Genomic DNA, 17466 nt, shown 5'->3' on the forward strand with positions numbered 1-17466 from the left:
AAATTTACAACCAACAGATTGGGAAAAAAAATCCTCACTAACCCCAAATCTGATAGACGACTAATATCTAAAATATATAAAGAACTCAAGAAGCTAACCTCTAAAAATGCAAACAACCTAATCAAAAAATAGGACATGGAGCTAAACAGAATTCACAACAGAGGAACATGGAATAGCCAAGAAGCATGTAAAGAAATATTCAAAGTCCTTAGTAATCAGGGAAATGCAAATCAAAATGATCCTGAGATTCTGCCTTACACCAATCAGATGGCTAAGATCATAAACTCGGGTGACAGCACGTGTTGGGGAGAATGTGGAGAAAGTCAAACTCTCCACCATTGCTATTGAGATTGCAAACTGTTAGACCAGTCTGGAAATCAATCTGGATGTTCCTCAGAGAATTGGAAATAGATCTTCCTGAAGACCCAGCTATACCACACTTGGGAATATACCTAAAGACTCCCCATCATGCCACAGGGACACCTGTTCCACTATGTTCATAGCAGCCTTGTTTGTGATAATCAGAAGCTGGAAACAACCTAAAGGTCTCACAATGGAAAAATACATACAGAAAATATGGTTCATTTACACAATGGACTATTATTCAGCAATTAAGAATGAGGACATCATGAGTTTTGCATGCAAGTGGATGGAACTAGAATATATCATCCTAAATAAAGTGAAAGACTCCAAGAGGAGACCCTCGCTCAGGCCTCAGGACAATAGCGGACACCCAAGAACTCACGATAGACCAAGCTTGATGTAAATCACATGACGCTTTATTCGGAGAAAGCCAGAGCTCTGGGGACAACTCATATCCCACGCAGTTGTAGAGGAGTCGACCTTAAGTGGAAAGAGGTCCCAGTTTTTATAGGCTATCAGGAGGGTAAGGAGAAGGGGAGAGTAGGGGATTTCCAGATCTAAACAATGTCTATTCTCAAGAAATGGGTATGGGAGGGGTACAAGGAAAGAGTCTGGTGCAGGTGTAGCAACTCAGGATTGGCCGGGCTGTGGTTGTTGGGGAGATTTTTTGACTCTTTCTCAGCAACCAATATTACAAACACCTGGGAATGGGCTTCATCAGTGGGCACACACATGGGTTCAAGGAATGGTCAAAACATTGGCAGACACACAGGTTCAAGGAGTGGCCAGAGCATTGTGCACCTCTATTTTTCCAAATCAGGGAAGCTAGTTCTGCTAACAGTGACATCTATCTTGCCAATTTCAGGGCTTCTGTGACCTTTTACATTCTGTCAGGATCTTTCATTCCCCACTTATTCTAGTTACTAGTTCTACTCTTAGAACTAATCTGCAATCTCTTCTTTAAGGTTCTGCAGAGACTGGTATTGTTGTCTTAGTACTAACAGCTGGACGGCACCAATCTTCTCTCTAATAAAGGTCACCAATTTATTAAGAATTATCGGGCCACATGTCAGCAGTAAGAGCAAAATTATTAGAGGGTCTATCAGAGTAGAAATGAGGGTCAACCAAGGGGATTTATTCTTCAGGAGCTCACTTTACGTGACAGGCATGAATCTAAGCAGAGATGCCTTGTACTTTGACAGCAGTGGGGGTGGTCAGCAGCATGATGCAAGGGCCTTTCTAACAAGGTTTTAGATTCTCAACTTGATGTCATCAGACGAGAACTGCATCTCCCACCTGGAGCTGGTATAGTACCATCAAATCTCTTGGTTCGTAGGCCTTCTTGAACTGCTCTCAGGCAGTGTTTCTGACCACTTCTAGGGCTTTCATGTGTGTAAACAATGAAGCAACAAGGTTAAATTTAAAGGATCAAACACTCTCCCCACTTCAGTGAGGGGGGAGGTCCCCCCCCATACAGGATTTCATATGGAGTGAGCTTAAATGTTCCCAGTGTGTTCCTGATGCAGAACAAGGCAAAGGGAAGGAGGGCTGTCCAGTTATTCTTACCGGTCTCTAAGGTCAATTTAGTCAAGTTTTTTTTTTCCTTTCTACCTAGCCTGAACTCTGGGGACTATAAACACAATGCAATTTTAAATCAATCCCCAGTTGGATGGCCAGTCCCTGACTTACCTGGGCAACAATGGTGGGTCCATTGTCAGACCCTATTACCTTAGGTATTCGAAACCGTGGAAAATTTTCTTCTAGGATTTTCTTAACCACAACATTGGCAGTTTCTTTTTTTGTTGGGTAGGCCTCCACCCATCCTGAAAAGGTATCTATAAAAACTAAAAGATATTTATTACCATACTTAGCTGGCTTTACTTCAGTAAAATCTACTTCCCAATAGGCTCCAGGGTGATCTCCTCATAGTCTTCTCCCTGGAGGATATCTTGAATTTCCTGCATTAGTCATAGCACATGGTACACAGTTCTTAACTACTGCTTTTGCAACATCAGAGAGTCTTAAAACATAAAAAGTAGATGCTTTGACCAGTGTTTGCTGGGTTTGACTCCCAGGTGGGACAGCAGATGTATATTTTCAATAAATCTTTTCCCTTCTTTTTGTGATTATATTGTTTTACCATTACGGACTGCTCGTTGGCCCTGTGAATTTTTTTTGCAGTAAACCATAAATTGTCCATTAGTTTTATATCTTCAGGGGTATACTCAAAACTCTGGCTGCACAGATCCAGTTCTGGCAGAGCAACTTTGTGGAGAGGTTCTATCTGTTGAGTCCTGAAGGGCAGTATCTTAGGGCCGAGTGCAGCCTGTTTAGCTTTAACATCAGCCATGTTATTCCCCCTTGACACAGCATCGTGTCCTTTTTAATGTCCAGGACAATGTATAATGGTCACTTTGGTAGGCAGATGAATAGCCTCAAGGAGGCTCAGAATCTCCTCTTTATTTTGTATGTCCTTGCCTGCTAACGTCAGCAACCCTCTTTGTCTATAGATGGCACCATGGATGTGGGCTGTAGCAAAAGCATACCTGCTATCAGTGCAAATGTTGATGGACTGCCCCTCAGCCATCCAAAGGGCCTGGGTCAGGCCAATTAATTCAGCTTTTTGAGCTGACATACCTTCTGGCAGGCTGCCAGCCCACACGACTCACTTACCATCTACAACCGCCGCCCCTGCCATCCTCTTACCTTCCACTAGGAAACTGCTTCTGTCTGTGTACCAGTTTGGAACACCTGGCCACGGCTGATCACATAGATCACTTCGAATCCCAATTTCCTCTGCAAGGATGTCTGCACAGCAATGAACATGTGAGGAATCATCCATTTCAGACAGGAAGGTGGCAGGGTTGAGAATAGCAGGAGAAACAAACATGACCCATTCAGTCACCATCAGACTCTGGTAGTGAGTCATCCGGGCATTTGTCATCCATCGGTCGGGGGGCTGGCAGATAACGCTTTCAAGAGAGTGGGGAGCTACCACAGTTATTTGCTGTCCCAGAGTTAATTTGTCAGCATCGTTAATGAGTAGGGCTACTGCAGCAATGGCCTTTAAACATGTGGGCCATCCGCTGGCTACTGGGTCCATCTTCTTAGACAAATATGCCACCGGCCTCTTCCACGGCCCTAGAGCCTGAGTAAGAACTCCTCTGGCCACCCCCGCCCTCTCATCAACATAGAGGACAAAGGGCTTGGTTAGATCTGGCAATGCCAAGGCTGGTGCTGTCAGCAGGGTCTCCTTAATATTTTTCAAAGGCTTTCTGATGTTCTGATGTCCATCTGAATTCTGCACTTTCCTTGGTCAGTGGGTACAGGGGGGCGGCCAGTGTTGCAAACCCAGGTATCCAAAGTCTGCAGAACCCAGCGGTGCCCAAGAATTCTCTCACCTGTCTTGGAGTAGCCGGTGTTGGTATTTGAGTCACAGTCCTTTTTCTAGCCTCTGTCAGCCACCATTTTCCATCCCGGAGGGTATATCCCAAGTAGACTACTTCCATCTGACATAGCTGGGCTTTTTTAGCAGAGGTCCGGTAACCCAACTCACCCAGTTCTGCTAGCAATCTCTTGGTCCCCTGCCAGCATTCTCTCTCCGTGTTTGCAGCAAGGAGCAAGTCATCAACATATTGAAGCAGAGTTATCTGGGAGTTTTCAGCTCGGAAGGAGGCTAAATCTCGATATAGAGCCTCATCAAAAAGGGTGGGGGAGTTTTTGAACCCCTGGGGTAACCACATCCAGGTCAATTGTCCTGTTTGTCCAGTGTCAGGATCTCTCCACTCAAAGGCAAATATGGGCTGGCTGGAGGGATGTAACTTCAGGCAAAAGAAAGCATCTGTTAAATCAAGTACTGTGTACTATTTTCGCTCCGGAGGGAATGAGCTGAGGAGGTTATAGGGACTAGGAACAGTTGGGTGAATATCTTGGACCCTCTTATTGACCTCTCTCAGGTCTTGGACTGGTCGATAGTCACTTGTGCCAGGTTTCTTTACAGGCAGTAGAGGAGTATTCCAGGGTGACTGGCAAGGTACCAAAATACCTAATTGTAATAGTCTCTGAATATGTGGCCTGATTCCGTCTCTTGCTTCACGGATCATTGGGTATTGTCACACTCCTATAGGGGTTGCATCCGTTTTCAGTCCCACAACCACAGGGGAACTCTGACAGCCATTCCCATGCCTCCAGTCTCTGCCCATGCTCTAGGGAAAGCAGTCAACCAATCTTTTAGGTCTGGCACCTCCGTTTGCTTTATGCCTTCATGCAATCTGTATTCTTCCTCAAGCTGCAGGGCTAAGACTATGGAGGTGGGAGATTCCCAACTTACTCTCAGCCCTTGTTGGGTAAATCTAATCTGGGCCTTTAATTTAGTCAGAAGATCTCTTCCTAGAAGCGGTGTGGGACACTCAGGAATGACCAAGAAGGAATGACTCACTTGGCCTTTCCCCAGATCTCAGAGTGCGCAGTGGTCCAGGGGTATTGTTTCTGACCAGTGGCTCCAATCAATATGGTTCTTTTATTTTTTAATTTTCCCAGTGGATGTTTCAACACAGAATGTTCTGCCCCTGTGTCAATTAAAAAGCCCATGGGAGTCTCTTCCACCATCAGGGTTACCCTAGGCTTGGGGAGGGGGTCTGAGCCCTGTCTCCCCTATTCATCATCTTTCAGAGTCAGGACCTTGGGGCCCTTCCCTTTTTCTTTGGGCATTCTCGTGCCCAATGTATTTTTTCCTTGCAATAGGCACATTGGTCCTTCTCTAAAATCTTCTGGACAGATCTTTTTCCTTCAGGTCTGGGTTCCTTGTTGCCCAGGTACCCTGTCTGTCTATTCCCTGGCCTGTTCCTTCCTTCTCGTTCCCCTACTACTGCGGCCAAAATCCTGCTTAAATTCCTCTCCTGTCTTCTTTCCCTCTTATTCTCCCTCTCTTCTTCTTCTTCTTCTCGCTTTTCCCTCTCTCTCTTCTTTTCCTCTGTTTCTCTCTCGTGATATACCTTTTCTGCCTCCTTAACTAAATCTTGTAAAGCCATGGCATGTAATCTTTAAAAGCCATAGCAACCGCGGCTTGTTGACCCTCAGAGATCGGGTAAAAAGGAGTATAGTATCTATAAGCTTCTATCAATCTTTCTAGAAAAACAGACAGGGGCTCTGTAGGTCCCTGCATCACTTCTCTTACCTGAGCCAAATTGGTGGCATCTCATCGCTCCCTTTAGACTAGAGCCCGGTTGATAAACTGTCAACCTCTCCCTACCTTGAGCCTTGTTGTAGTTCTAAACTGGCCGGTCCAGAGGGAACCCAGCATTCCAATTATACAGATCAGCTGATGACAAAAGACTAATATTGGAGTGTCTGCAGAGACTCTGGGTCTGTGGGCGGGTCACCTACAGCTCACAAAGGAAAAGGCAGAAGTGGTGTCAGGAGCTCTATCTGCTCTGGGACTCTGGGCTCATTGGTTCCGGGTCCTGTCCAGCGGTCCTCAGTCTACTGACTGCCACCAGCAATCCCAGAGCAGGGCGCAGGGACCTGCAGAGGCAGTAGATAGGGCAGAGGGGGAGGGGACTCTGGCCACTTCAATTTCAGGATAGATCTTGAGGGGAGCTGTGGGTTGAAGAGGAGGCTCTGTTTCGGTGGAGCCTGTGGTTTCATTTCTGTTCAGGCCTGGGGGCTGCGCTCTCGCCCAGGGTTGGGATCAGCTGGAGGAGGAGCTCCTTGCCTTCTATTCACCAGGCCAGAAAGTGCACTGGTACAGGCAGGGTCCTCACTGCCCTGCCACCACCTCTGTGCTTACTGCTTCTTAGGGCAGAAAGTGAGAGCTCTGTGCTGACCCACCCTCGCACATGGAAGCAGCTGGGGGAGGGCTCAAAGACATGCAGGGAATCTATGCTTTGATTTATGGCAGAGAATTCTGGATGAGGTAAGGCTGTTGATCCCTGTTGGACCCAGGTCCTCTCTGAAAAACAATGGCTTTAACTTCAAAGATAACAGTCAAACCAAAAGTCCCCTCCAGTGACCATTTTACATTAAAAATCTGCCAAGGTTCCTTCTTAATTTCTACTGAAAGATTATGGGCCCTTGATCTAACTTCAGTCCAGTGGTCTAAAGTCAAACTTGGGGAGGGGGGCCTTATAGTCCATCCAATATCACGGAAAACAGACACAAAACACACATACACACACACACACACACTGACAAATACCTGAAAACAGACACAAAAAAACAAACACACACTGACAAATGCCCATCTTTTAATGGACAAACAAAAACCAACTAAGAAATGTAAAAAAGTCGGGGAAGTGCTTAAGTCTTCCAATCTAGGAAGACTACCAACTCTTCACTCTTGGAGTCCTTCCCCTCGCTCAGGGCGTCCCCCAAGTGAGCAGCAGCCAGTGATTCCAGCACATCTGCTGTTCACACTCAGTGCCTCATCTCGAGGCAAAGGTCTCCCTTTCTCAAGAAATGTAGTGGCTGCAAATTTCAGCACTGAATCTCACCGGCTCAAAGAAATGTTTTTAGACAAAAAATTTTCACCTCCAAGTGGGTCTACGTAGATGTGGGTGGTCACACCAATCCCAGGACGAGCCCCCAAATGAAAGACTCCAAGAGGAGCCCCTCTCTCAGGCCTGAGGACAATAGCGAACACTCAAGAACTCATGATAGACCAAACTTGATGTAAACTACATGAGGCTTTATTCGGAGAAAGCCAGAGCTCTGGGGACAACTCATATCCCATGCAGGGGTAGAGGAGTCGACCTCAAGGGGAAAGAGGTCCCAGTTTTTGTAGGCTATCAGGGGGGAAAGGAGAAGGGGGAGAGTAGGGGATTTCCAGATCTAAACAATGTCTATTCTCAAGAAATGGGTATGGGAGGGGTACAAGGAAAGAGTCTGGTGCAGGTGTAGCAACTCAGGATTGGCCGGGCTGTGGTTGTTGGGGAGATTTTCTGACTCTTTCTCAGCAACCAATATTACAAACACCTGGGTATGGGCTTCATCAGTGGGCACACACATGGGTTCAAGGAATGGTCAAAACATTGGCAGACACACAGGTTAAAGGAGTGGCCAGAGCATTGTGCACCTCTATTTTTCTAAATCAGGGAAGCTAGTTCTGCTAACAGTGACATCTATCTTGCCAATTTCAGGGCTTCTGTGACCTTTTACATTCTGTCAGGATCTTTCAAAAGTAACTCAGACCCAAAAGGACATGCATGGTACATACTCTCTAATAAGTAGATATTATCCATAAAAGCACATAATACATAGGTTACAATCCAAAGAACTCAAGAAGGTTAACAATAAGAAAATGCATCAACCCAGTTTGGAAGGGAGAACAAAGCAATCTCAGGGGTGGGGGCAGAGAGAGAGAGAGGAACTTGTGTGGGAAAGGGACAGGGAAGGGAATGTGGAAACATGATCATAATTGAGGTGGGACTTAGGAAACAGTATTGAAGCCTAGAGGGCCAGCAGAAAGAATGGAAAGAGGCTAATTCAGCAGTTAGGGGGTGGGAGAACCCTCCAGAATGTACCAGAGACCTGGAAGATGAAAGACACTCAGGACTCAGATGGAGGGAACTTAGATGAAATTCTCAACAGTGGGAAGAAGGAAATTGTAGAGTCCACCTCCAGTAGAATGACAGGGCATCAAGTGGAGGAATGGGGTTGCCATCCCACAGTCAAAAACTGTGTTTCAGAATTCTCCCTGTCTAAAGGAAATGAAGGAACAAAAATGGAGAACAGACGGAGGAAAAGGAGGTCAGGTGACCAGCCCAAATTGGTATCCAGCTGAAGAGGACATTCCAAAGCCTGACACTATTACTGATGTTATGGTGTGCTTACACACAGAAGCCAGCATGGCTGCCCTCTAAGAGGCCCAACAAGCAATTGAAAGAGGCAGATGCAGTTAGAGTGAACCAAAGGACAGCAGCTGGGGCCCCTGTGGTTGAATTAGGGAAAGGCTGGAAGAAGCTGAGGAAGAGGGTGACCCCCTAGGAACACCGGCAATCTCAAACAAACTGGGCCCCCAAGAACTCTCAGGCAATGAGCCACATATCAGGCAGCATACACTAACTGATATGAGCTTCCCAACACATATACAGCAGAGTACTGCCTGGTCTGGCCTCAGTGAAGAAGATGTATCTAACCCCAAGACACTTGAGTCCCCGTGGAGTGGGGTGGGGAGGGATGTTGCAATATCTTCATGGAGATGTGGAAGGAGGAATGGGGTAAGGAACTGTCAGAGGGCAGACTGTCAGAGGATGCCTCACTCCTGTGTGTTCTCATTCCACATCCTGATACTACTTAACTATCTCCAGCTTGTATAGATGGAGGAAAAAATGCGGAAGAGACCAAGACTCCACCACAAACTATGGGAATGTAAGACATCTTTGTCCTATGGAATTTTCATGCCAGAATGTGGGCTCAGGCTCTGGGCATATTCATTCTGGATATGCTATGCAGGGTGGGATTTGAAGGCATCTTAGTTGGATGTGAGACTAAGGAGCATAGGATATGTAGGCGATGGAGGTGTCATATTTACACAGACGGATGGGCCTCTTGATCCTCTGATTGGGGCTGATGTTTTTGCCTCCTGTCTTTGGCAGTCCAACAACAACTTTACCTGGGCTTCACACCAAACCCTTTAGAACTTCAGACAGAAAATGGATCATCATCATCTCTCTCAGCTGTTTTCTTACCTCAGGGTCCTGGAGGATCTTATCCAAAAGAATCTTAGTCGATTTTTCTGGGATACATTTTCTATTATCTCTAAATCAGTTGTGGCTATTGAGCATGAGCTCAGAAGCCCTTCCTTGGGAAAACATAAATCTGTGAGGTTTATTGACGCCTGTGGCCCTGATGAAGCTCCATCCCAGGCTAAAGGACTTCCACAGCATTCCCAGGATCAGCCAGTACCTCATCAACTTGTGACACAAAAGTTGGTACGTGAGAAAAAAGGCCAAGAAAACAAAATCCTCCCAAGATCTACCCCAAAACAAACACCTCCTTGTTTCAAAAGTAGGGCCTATGTAGTGTCATGTGCTACCAGTGAGAAAGGGATACAGGCATGCCCATCAGCTGAAAGTCTGCTTGGGAAACATGGATGTTATTCAAAAGACACCAAAGCTTATGGTGAGCAAAAACATCAAAGCTATTAGCAAGCCCACTGAGAACTTTCCCTGGGCATCATATATTCTAAAGCTATTGGGCCAGCCACCATCCAACCTGAGCATGGCCGGAACATTCAGCACCAGAAGGAGCCAGACAATAAACAAAATGCAACAAATATGGAAGATAAACAAGGAACCATATTCAGATTCCTCCACTTCACGAAACCAAGGTTCAGGGACATTTCATAGAAAACGCTATTCATTATTGTATGAACAGGCCTCAACTCTCCCAGACTGCCCAGCCCTCCAGCTTCAAAGTCAAACCCTACAAATCCAGCAAATGGAAGGGGTCTGTGCCTACAGGACTTCCCTTAAAGAAGGACATAGCAAAGTTTGATGTGCATAACACCACCAAGAAGGACCTTGGTGTTGGTACACAAAAGGTGCCTGGTACAGCAAGCAGCAGCCCTGGGAATGAGCTGGTCCTAGTAAACCTGCATTGAGAACAGAAAAGTGGCCCTACATGAAACCTGGTGAGCACTATTGCCTGCTTGAGGCAAAGACAGAAAGGAAGTCAGCATCACACATCACAGAGCTTCCAGTGAAACACGGGAGACCCAATCTGCAGATGCTTGTGGCAAGGGATCTGACCCCACCTGGAGTTCTAGCCTCAAACATCCCCCAGGTTGTGGATCCCTCCTCACCCATCTGAGATTTCAAGGTTGCCAGGGTCCTGAAAATTTTCCATCACAGGATCCAGGAGGACAAGGATGAAAACTGGATCTGCTGTGAGAGTAGAGAGAGGTGAGTTTATACACTCAACTGCAGAGGCTCAGGAGACCCAAAGAGCCCCTCCACATGCTTCCAGCCATGGGGCCACAAAGTCCCATCCAGATCCATTGCTGAGATACCTGAGTGTTCAGAGACCTGCTTCCTACTTCCTGGCAGCAAATCCCCAACAGGCCAGGACTATCTGAGGCATTGGAAAAGGCAGTCAGAAGCCAAGTACCAATCGCAAAATGGCCAAGCATGCAACACAGGAGAGCTTTCAGGTGGTGGACTTAAGACATCACCCCAGGGTTATGACAATGGAAGGCCTTGGAGAAAGGGTCAGACATTCAGATGCCAAACAAACTACTGTGGAGGTGAAAGAAGAGCCACCTCATGCATGGAGAGTAAGTCTGGGATCCAGTGAGAGTCACAAGTGCCAGGACATCAATATCAGTCTCAGGGTCTTTGGGTCTTTAGGGGCCAACAGATTCCCAGCAAATCTACAAATACCTACCTGACAACACTCGCAGGACTCAAGTCAGAATATTTTGAATTCAAAACTGCAGTCAAGAGCTTGGCTTGTGAGTCACCATCCAGTTGGCCCCAGTAGAGTCCACCCTGCCAAGGTCAGCCTGCCCTGACAGGACTCTCTGCCCAGCTTCCAGGCTAGTTGCAAAAACACCAAGAGTTCCCAGGGCTTATGTGATGTATTCCTGAAGAGACAGGAAAGGGTCGAAACTAACAACATCAGTGTTCCAAAGGATCAAATCAAAGTGTTGGATCTCAACGGATTTCACCTTCATGAAGAGAGGCAGAGCACTCTAAGATCTACAAGCATAAGTCAGGGAGAAAGGCATGTGAGAGTAAGTCATTCCATCCCGAGCTCCATCGAGCTCAAGGATACAGCCAAGACTTGGATACCAGAAAAGGGAGAGGCTACTTATAAGTCCTCTTGGAAGAACATCCTAAGTAATTCTTTTCATTGTGGAAACCTTAGCACAAAATGCAAGGGTCAGCAGGATATTCTAAAGAATTCTAGCTCTCTACCAGCTACTGAGCAGATACAGAAGGTTGTAACAATAAAAGAGGCCATCTACCATATGCTAGGTGAAAATACATGCCTAGCGAATATTCTGTTCCAGATCTTAGAGAACACTGAAGGGGACCAATCAAAGGTAAAAGAGTTGTGCAAAGTGGAATCACTGAGATCCAAGCTGGGTACCTCAAACCACACCTCGAGGTCTGTATGACACTATCATAGCAGAGCACAAAGCACGATGAGCTGTGGCCAGGACATCCCAGGGGAGCACAACAGTCCATTTACATACAATGGAAGTGGAGACAAACTGCACTCAGGAGTTGATGCCCAGAGAGCCTGTGAACAACATACAAAGCAAGTGAAAAAAGAAATGGCCTTTAAGCTGTTACCTACTCCCAAAGGGAATGAACATCCATGTAGGTACAGGGTAACTGGAGAAAAGCACAAGCCAGACCTTGCTGTCCAGAGAGCCTGTACACCTGGCAAAATTAGGATCAAGTTTGGACTAGGGCACTGTTCACATAGAAGTACAATGAAAGGAATGGGTGTTGGCTGCCCTATTAGTTCCAAAAGAACCATCCAGTCAATATCAAGGAGAACTGGAATCCAGTGGCACTCAGGTGTTGCTGGCCAAAGAACCTCTGACACCCAGTAGACCAGAGTAGATCAAGGAGCAGGTGGCTCAGGCCACCCATGCCTTCACACACCAGGAGTTTCTAAAAGATGTCCCATCTGCCCAGTCATTGTTTCCCCTGTGCTTCCTGGTAATAAACTTGAGTTTTTCTTATAAAGAATCTTTTCCTTTCTCGAGCTCATCCTTCTGTGCTCATGGCTCCATCCCAGAAAGGAAGTGATCCCTGGTTCACCTTCCTGCTTTTGAGCAGAGCTGTTTCTGTCCTACAGCGATGGAGCAGGGGAAGGTTCCTCTCAGGTTTAAGGGCCAAGCTGATATCCCTGCCAGGGATGCTTATACTGGTAATTCTCAACCTGAGGGTCATAACCACTTTGGAGGTTGTAGATCAGATATCCTGCATATCAGATATTTACATGATGATTCATAACAGTATAATATTTACAGGTTGGAGGTAGCAATGAAGTAATTTCATGAAGTGTCATCACATCATGAGGAACTGTATCAAAATCTTGCAGAGTCAGGAAGGTTGAAAACCACTGGCTTACAGGAAGGAGATGAGGCCAGAAGGCCAAAAGGGCAAGCAACTATGTAATGCTGTAGTGTTTTGATCAGTGACTCCTGCTTACACTGAGTGAATTGTACATAGATTCCCAACACTACTTGAACAAAAAGTCTGTAAGAAACAGCTTCAAACTTCAAACGGTTCCATGTGTGCCCTGGGCCCAGGAACTGGCAACAAGTCTCAGTGTTCATTGTGGTGTTCTTAGCCATGGTCAGTGGTATTCTTAGCCACCCTGCAAGGAAGGCACCATCTGTAATCTGCTAAAAGGTAATGTCTTCTCTTTTGTCTGTCATTTATGTTTTTAGGGTATGTGCTCCATGAACATACATTGAATATGCCCAGGAGTGGGGTGCATGCTTAGGAGTTTAGTGAACTCCTATACTGAGCATGCTCAGGGCACTAGTGTCTTCCTGCATGGAGCATGTACAGGGATAGACCCACACTTCTACCCATATGCACAGGCTTATGGAGTGAAGTGCCCATGCTTATCTTGCTGGAGCAGGATGTGGCTTCCCAAATAGGATGCCAATGCTCTCCTCATTCCCTTTAGGTAATAAACCTTACTTGTGTGCCATGTCGTTCTTGCTGGTGAGAAGCTGCGTGGAACAATCTGGTGCAGAAAACCCGGGACTTTGAGACATTGTTCGCACCACCTGAGACCCCTCAGCACTGAGGTGGATTCAGAACTGCAGTGGACTCCGCCTGGAGAGGTGTGTCGGATTTTTTTTTTAATCTTGGTCTTCAACTGTCTCCACCTTGGGAGGGTTGCCTGAGGCGGTGGTGTTAGTGATCAGAGTCTTCTTCCTTTTCTTCCTGATGTTGTATTGTTGTAAACACAAGAGATATTGTTGAGGATTGCGGATAAGTCCGACTTAGATAAGCGGCCCTGCGACTGTTGCCATTTCGGCTGTTGATCTCCTGTCAGAGGGACGTAGATAAGCCGCGAGGAGGTAGAAATCTGCCATGCTACATAAGTCGGGTGTAGATAAACCGCAGGCACCATCCACAATGGGTTTGTCCCAATCTGTGGTTCAAGCCCTTGATAACCTTCTTAAACAAAGGGACATTAAGATTGCACCCCGCACACTTAAAAATTTTGTGAAGGAAGTTGACCGTGTGGCGCCATGGTACGCCTGCTCCGGATCACTTTCCTGCGCCTCGTGGAAAAAATTGGGAAAAGATCTAGATAGAAAACTGTTAGAGAACGATCTTCGCCCTGGGACCAAGGCCATTTGGAAGATGGTTAACAACTGTCTAGAGGATGAAACCTGCAGTCCAGTAAGACAGGAAGGCCAGCACGCGTTAGAATCAGTCCAAGATAGCATGTCAGAAACCGAGCCGAGTGAGAGGTTGGGTGCTCGAGCACATATAAAAGGGATATCCAAGAAAAGATATGCCCATGGACATACAAGAAGCCTACAGAACCCCAAATAGACTGGGCCAAGAAAGGAATTCCTCCTGTCACATAATAATCAAAACACCAAATGCACTAAACAAAGAAAGAATATTAAAAGCAATAAGGGGAAAAGGTCAAGTGCAGACCTATCAGAATTACACCAGACTTCTCACCAGAGACTATGAAAGCTAGAGGATCCTGGGCAGATGTCATACAGACCCTAAGAAATCACAAATTCTAGCCCAGGCTACTACATCCAGCAAAACTGTCAATTATCATAGCTGGAGAAAACAAGATGTTCCATGACAAAACCAAATTTTACACAATATCTTTCCATAAATACGGCCTTACAAAGGATAACAGATGGAAAACACCAACACAAGGAGGGAAACTCCACCCTAGAAAAAAGCAAGAAATCAATCTTTCAACAAACTTAAAAGAAGATAGCCACAGAACCATAATTCTACCTCCAAATACAAAAATAACAAAAAGTGACAATCAACTTTCCTTAATGTCTCTTAACACCAATGGACTCAATTCCCCAATAAAAAGACATAGGATAACAGACTGGATATGTAAACAGAACCCAGCATTTTCCTGCACACAGGAAATCCATCTCAGTGACAAAGATAGACAAGACCTCAGAGTAAAATGTTGGAAAACAATTTTCCAAGCAAATGTTTCCAAGAAACAAGCTGGAGTAGCCATTCTAATATCGAATAAAGCCAACTTTCAACCAAAAGTTATCAAAAAAGATAAGGAAGAAATCTTCATACTGGTCAAAGAAAAAATCTACCAAGATGAACTCTCAATTCTTAACATCTATGCTCCAAATGCAAGGCCACTCACATTCATAAAAGAAACTTTACTAAAGCTTAAAACACACTTTGTACCCCTTACAGTAATAGTGGGAGACTTTAACACTCAACTCTCAACAATGGACAGATCATGGAAACAAACTAAACGGAGACACAGTGAAGCTAACAAGTTATGAACCAAATGGATCTAACAGATATTTATAGAACATTTCATCCTAAAGCAAAAGAATATACTTTCTTCTCGGGCCTCATGGTACCTTCGCCTAAACTGACCATATAATCAATCACAAAACAGACCTCAATATATACAAGAAGATTGAAATAATCCCATGCACCCTATCTGATTACCACAGACTAAGGCTGGTCTTAAATACCAACAAAAACAATGGAAAACATACATACACATGGACAACACTCAATTCAATGACAACTTGGTCAAGGAAGAAATAAAGAAAAAATTAAAAACTTCTTAGAATGCAGAGAAAATGAAGACACATCATACCCAAACTTATAGGACACAATGAAAGCTTTGCTAAGAGGAAAACTCAAAGCTCTGAGTGCCTCACAAAAGAAACTGGGGAGAGCTTACACTAGCAGCTTGACAGCACACCAGAAAGCTCTAGAAAAAACAGAAGCAAATACACCCAAGAGGAGTCGATGGCAGAAAATAGTCAAACTCAGGGCAGAAATCAACCAAAAAGAAACAGAGAGAACTGTACAACAATCAACGAAACCAGGATGTTGTTCTTTGAAAAAATCAACAACATAGATAAACTCTTAGACAGACTACCCAGAGGGCACAGAGACAGAATCCAAATTAATAAAATCAGAAATGAAAAGGGAGACATAATGAAATATATCTTAAAATAATTATTCTATTTGTGGAATATTAACAGTTGGAAATATTAAAATCATGTTTTACAAACATCATGGAATTATTATTGGTAATTTTTGATCACTGTGCTTGAAATTAGCATTTTTCTTAATGTTTAACATCACAGACTTTTTTCCATTTTAAAATTTTTAAACAACATTTACTGATGAAATAATTTCTCTCCTAGAAACACTAATAATCTTTTTTAAGCAAACTTATACTTAGACCCTGTACACAGACATATAGTGTGTTTTCAATACCTATGTCAGGTGGTATCATATAAAGACTTTTGAATATAGTTTTAATGATTCATTTTTCATATTTTATGCTCTTATACTATGCTTAATTCCTAAAGAATATTTTGTATGTTTTGAAACCATTTAGTATTCAACATTAGATATAGGATCCTCAGATATGTGCAGTATTAGATGTTCATCAATGATATTTTTAGGGGAAGGAAGGCTATGAATATAAAAGTTGAACAAAATTTTTATATTTGATTCTCTAAAATACTCATTATTTATAGGTTTGATGTATATAACGCATTCAAGTCATAAAAATTTTTAAGATTAAAAAAAAAAAAAAAGGAAAAGAGCAACAAACACAACCCCAAACCAGTAGCTGATAAAACAGGCTGAAAGTGAGAGCTGAGACTTACTAAACAGAAAATAATGAACATTGAAAAAAAACATCCACATCCTTGGAAAGGAGAGAAACTGAGGAAGCATTCCCAAATCTAAGGATATGAGAAGATACAGAGTAAAACTAGAGACAAATGACTGTGATACAGTAGCAGATACAGCAAGGCTCTAACAACCTTTAGAACAGGGCTGGAGAGATGGCTTGGGCTTTAAGAGCACTGACTGATCTTTGAGAGGTCCAGAGTTTAATTCCCAGCAACCACATGGTAGCTCACAACCACCTGTAATGGGATCTGATGCCCTCTTCTGGTGTGTCTGAGGACAGCAACAGTGTACTAACTCACCACAAAAAAATGTATAGATCTTAAAAAGAAAAAAAAAAAAGAACCATTAGAACATATCTAAAAATCTTTGAAACAGAGATATAGGAAACCTATACTGCAACCAATTGTGAAACATGAAGAAATGGGCAAATTTCAAAATACATATAAAATGCTTGAATAGATCAATAACAAGCAATAAAATTAAAACATTAACTGGAAAAAATCAACAAAATCCAAGGTTTGACATATTCATAAATGAATTCTACCAGACTTTTAAAGAACACCAATGTTCCTAAGATAATTCCATGAAATAAAAGGGAAGGGACACTTTCCACTGTCTTCCAGAAAGCCAACATTACCCTGTAACAAAAACCAGACAAACAGAACGCTTGCTGCTTCTGAGGATAGAGCTGCTTACAACCAGACCAGATGATCCAAGTTTTGTTTCTGGAGCCCACATGGTGGAATGAGAGAACTGGCCTCACAATTTGTCCTCTGTCCTTCCCATGTGGGCAGACACACACAAACAATTAAAACCAGAGTAAACCAAACACTATTACCAATATTTTCATGTAAAAGTTGTAACAAACCTTAACGAGAGTCTGTGATACTTCACGATAAACAACACATTTATAAGCTCATGTTCATGAACGTCAGTTCACTAACGAACATAAGGTGAGTCTGAAATACACAAATCCATAAATAAAATCATATGAAGAGTGTACGAGATGAAAAAGGACCTAGTCTTAAGAATAAAAAGTGCCAGCCAGGTGTGGTGGCATATGTCTTTAATCTTAGCACCTGGGAGTCTGAGTCAGGCATATTTCTGAGTTCGAGGCCAGCCTACAGAGTGAGTTCCAGGACAACCAGGACTACATAGAGTAAACTCTCTCTTGAAAACCAACAAACAAACAAAAACAAAGAATGAAAAGTGTCGTTTCCAGAAA

General features: G+C 44.0%; 1 long non-coding RNA gene and 1 pseudogene across 1 annotated transcript in view; one reads left to right on the forward strand and one right to left on the reverse strand.

Moving 5' to 3' along the window:
* Positions 1 to 17466, reverse strand: part of LOC147001002 (uncharacterized) — a 120509-nt gene that overhangs the window by 37928 nt on the left and 65115 nt on the right. The gene's annotated exons all lie outside the window — the stretch shown is intronic.
* LOC110288750 (uncharacterized) lies at positions 8561 to 11482 on the forward strand (annotated as a pseudogene).

Source organism: Mus caroli, unplaced genomic scaffold (genome assembly GCF_978045245.1).
Source record: "Mus caroli unplaced genomic scaffold, Mus_caroli_1 scaffold_15, whole genome shotgun sequence".
Taxonomy (NCBI): Eukaryota; Metazoa; Chordata; class Mammalia; order Rodentia; family Muridae; genus Mus; species Mus caroli.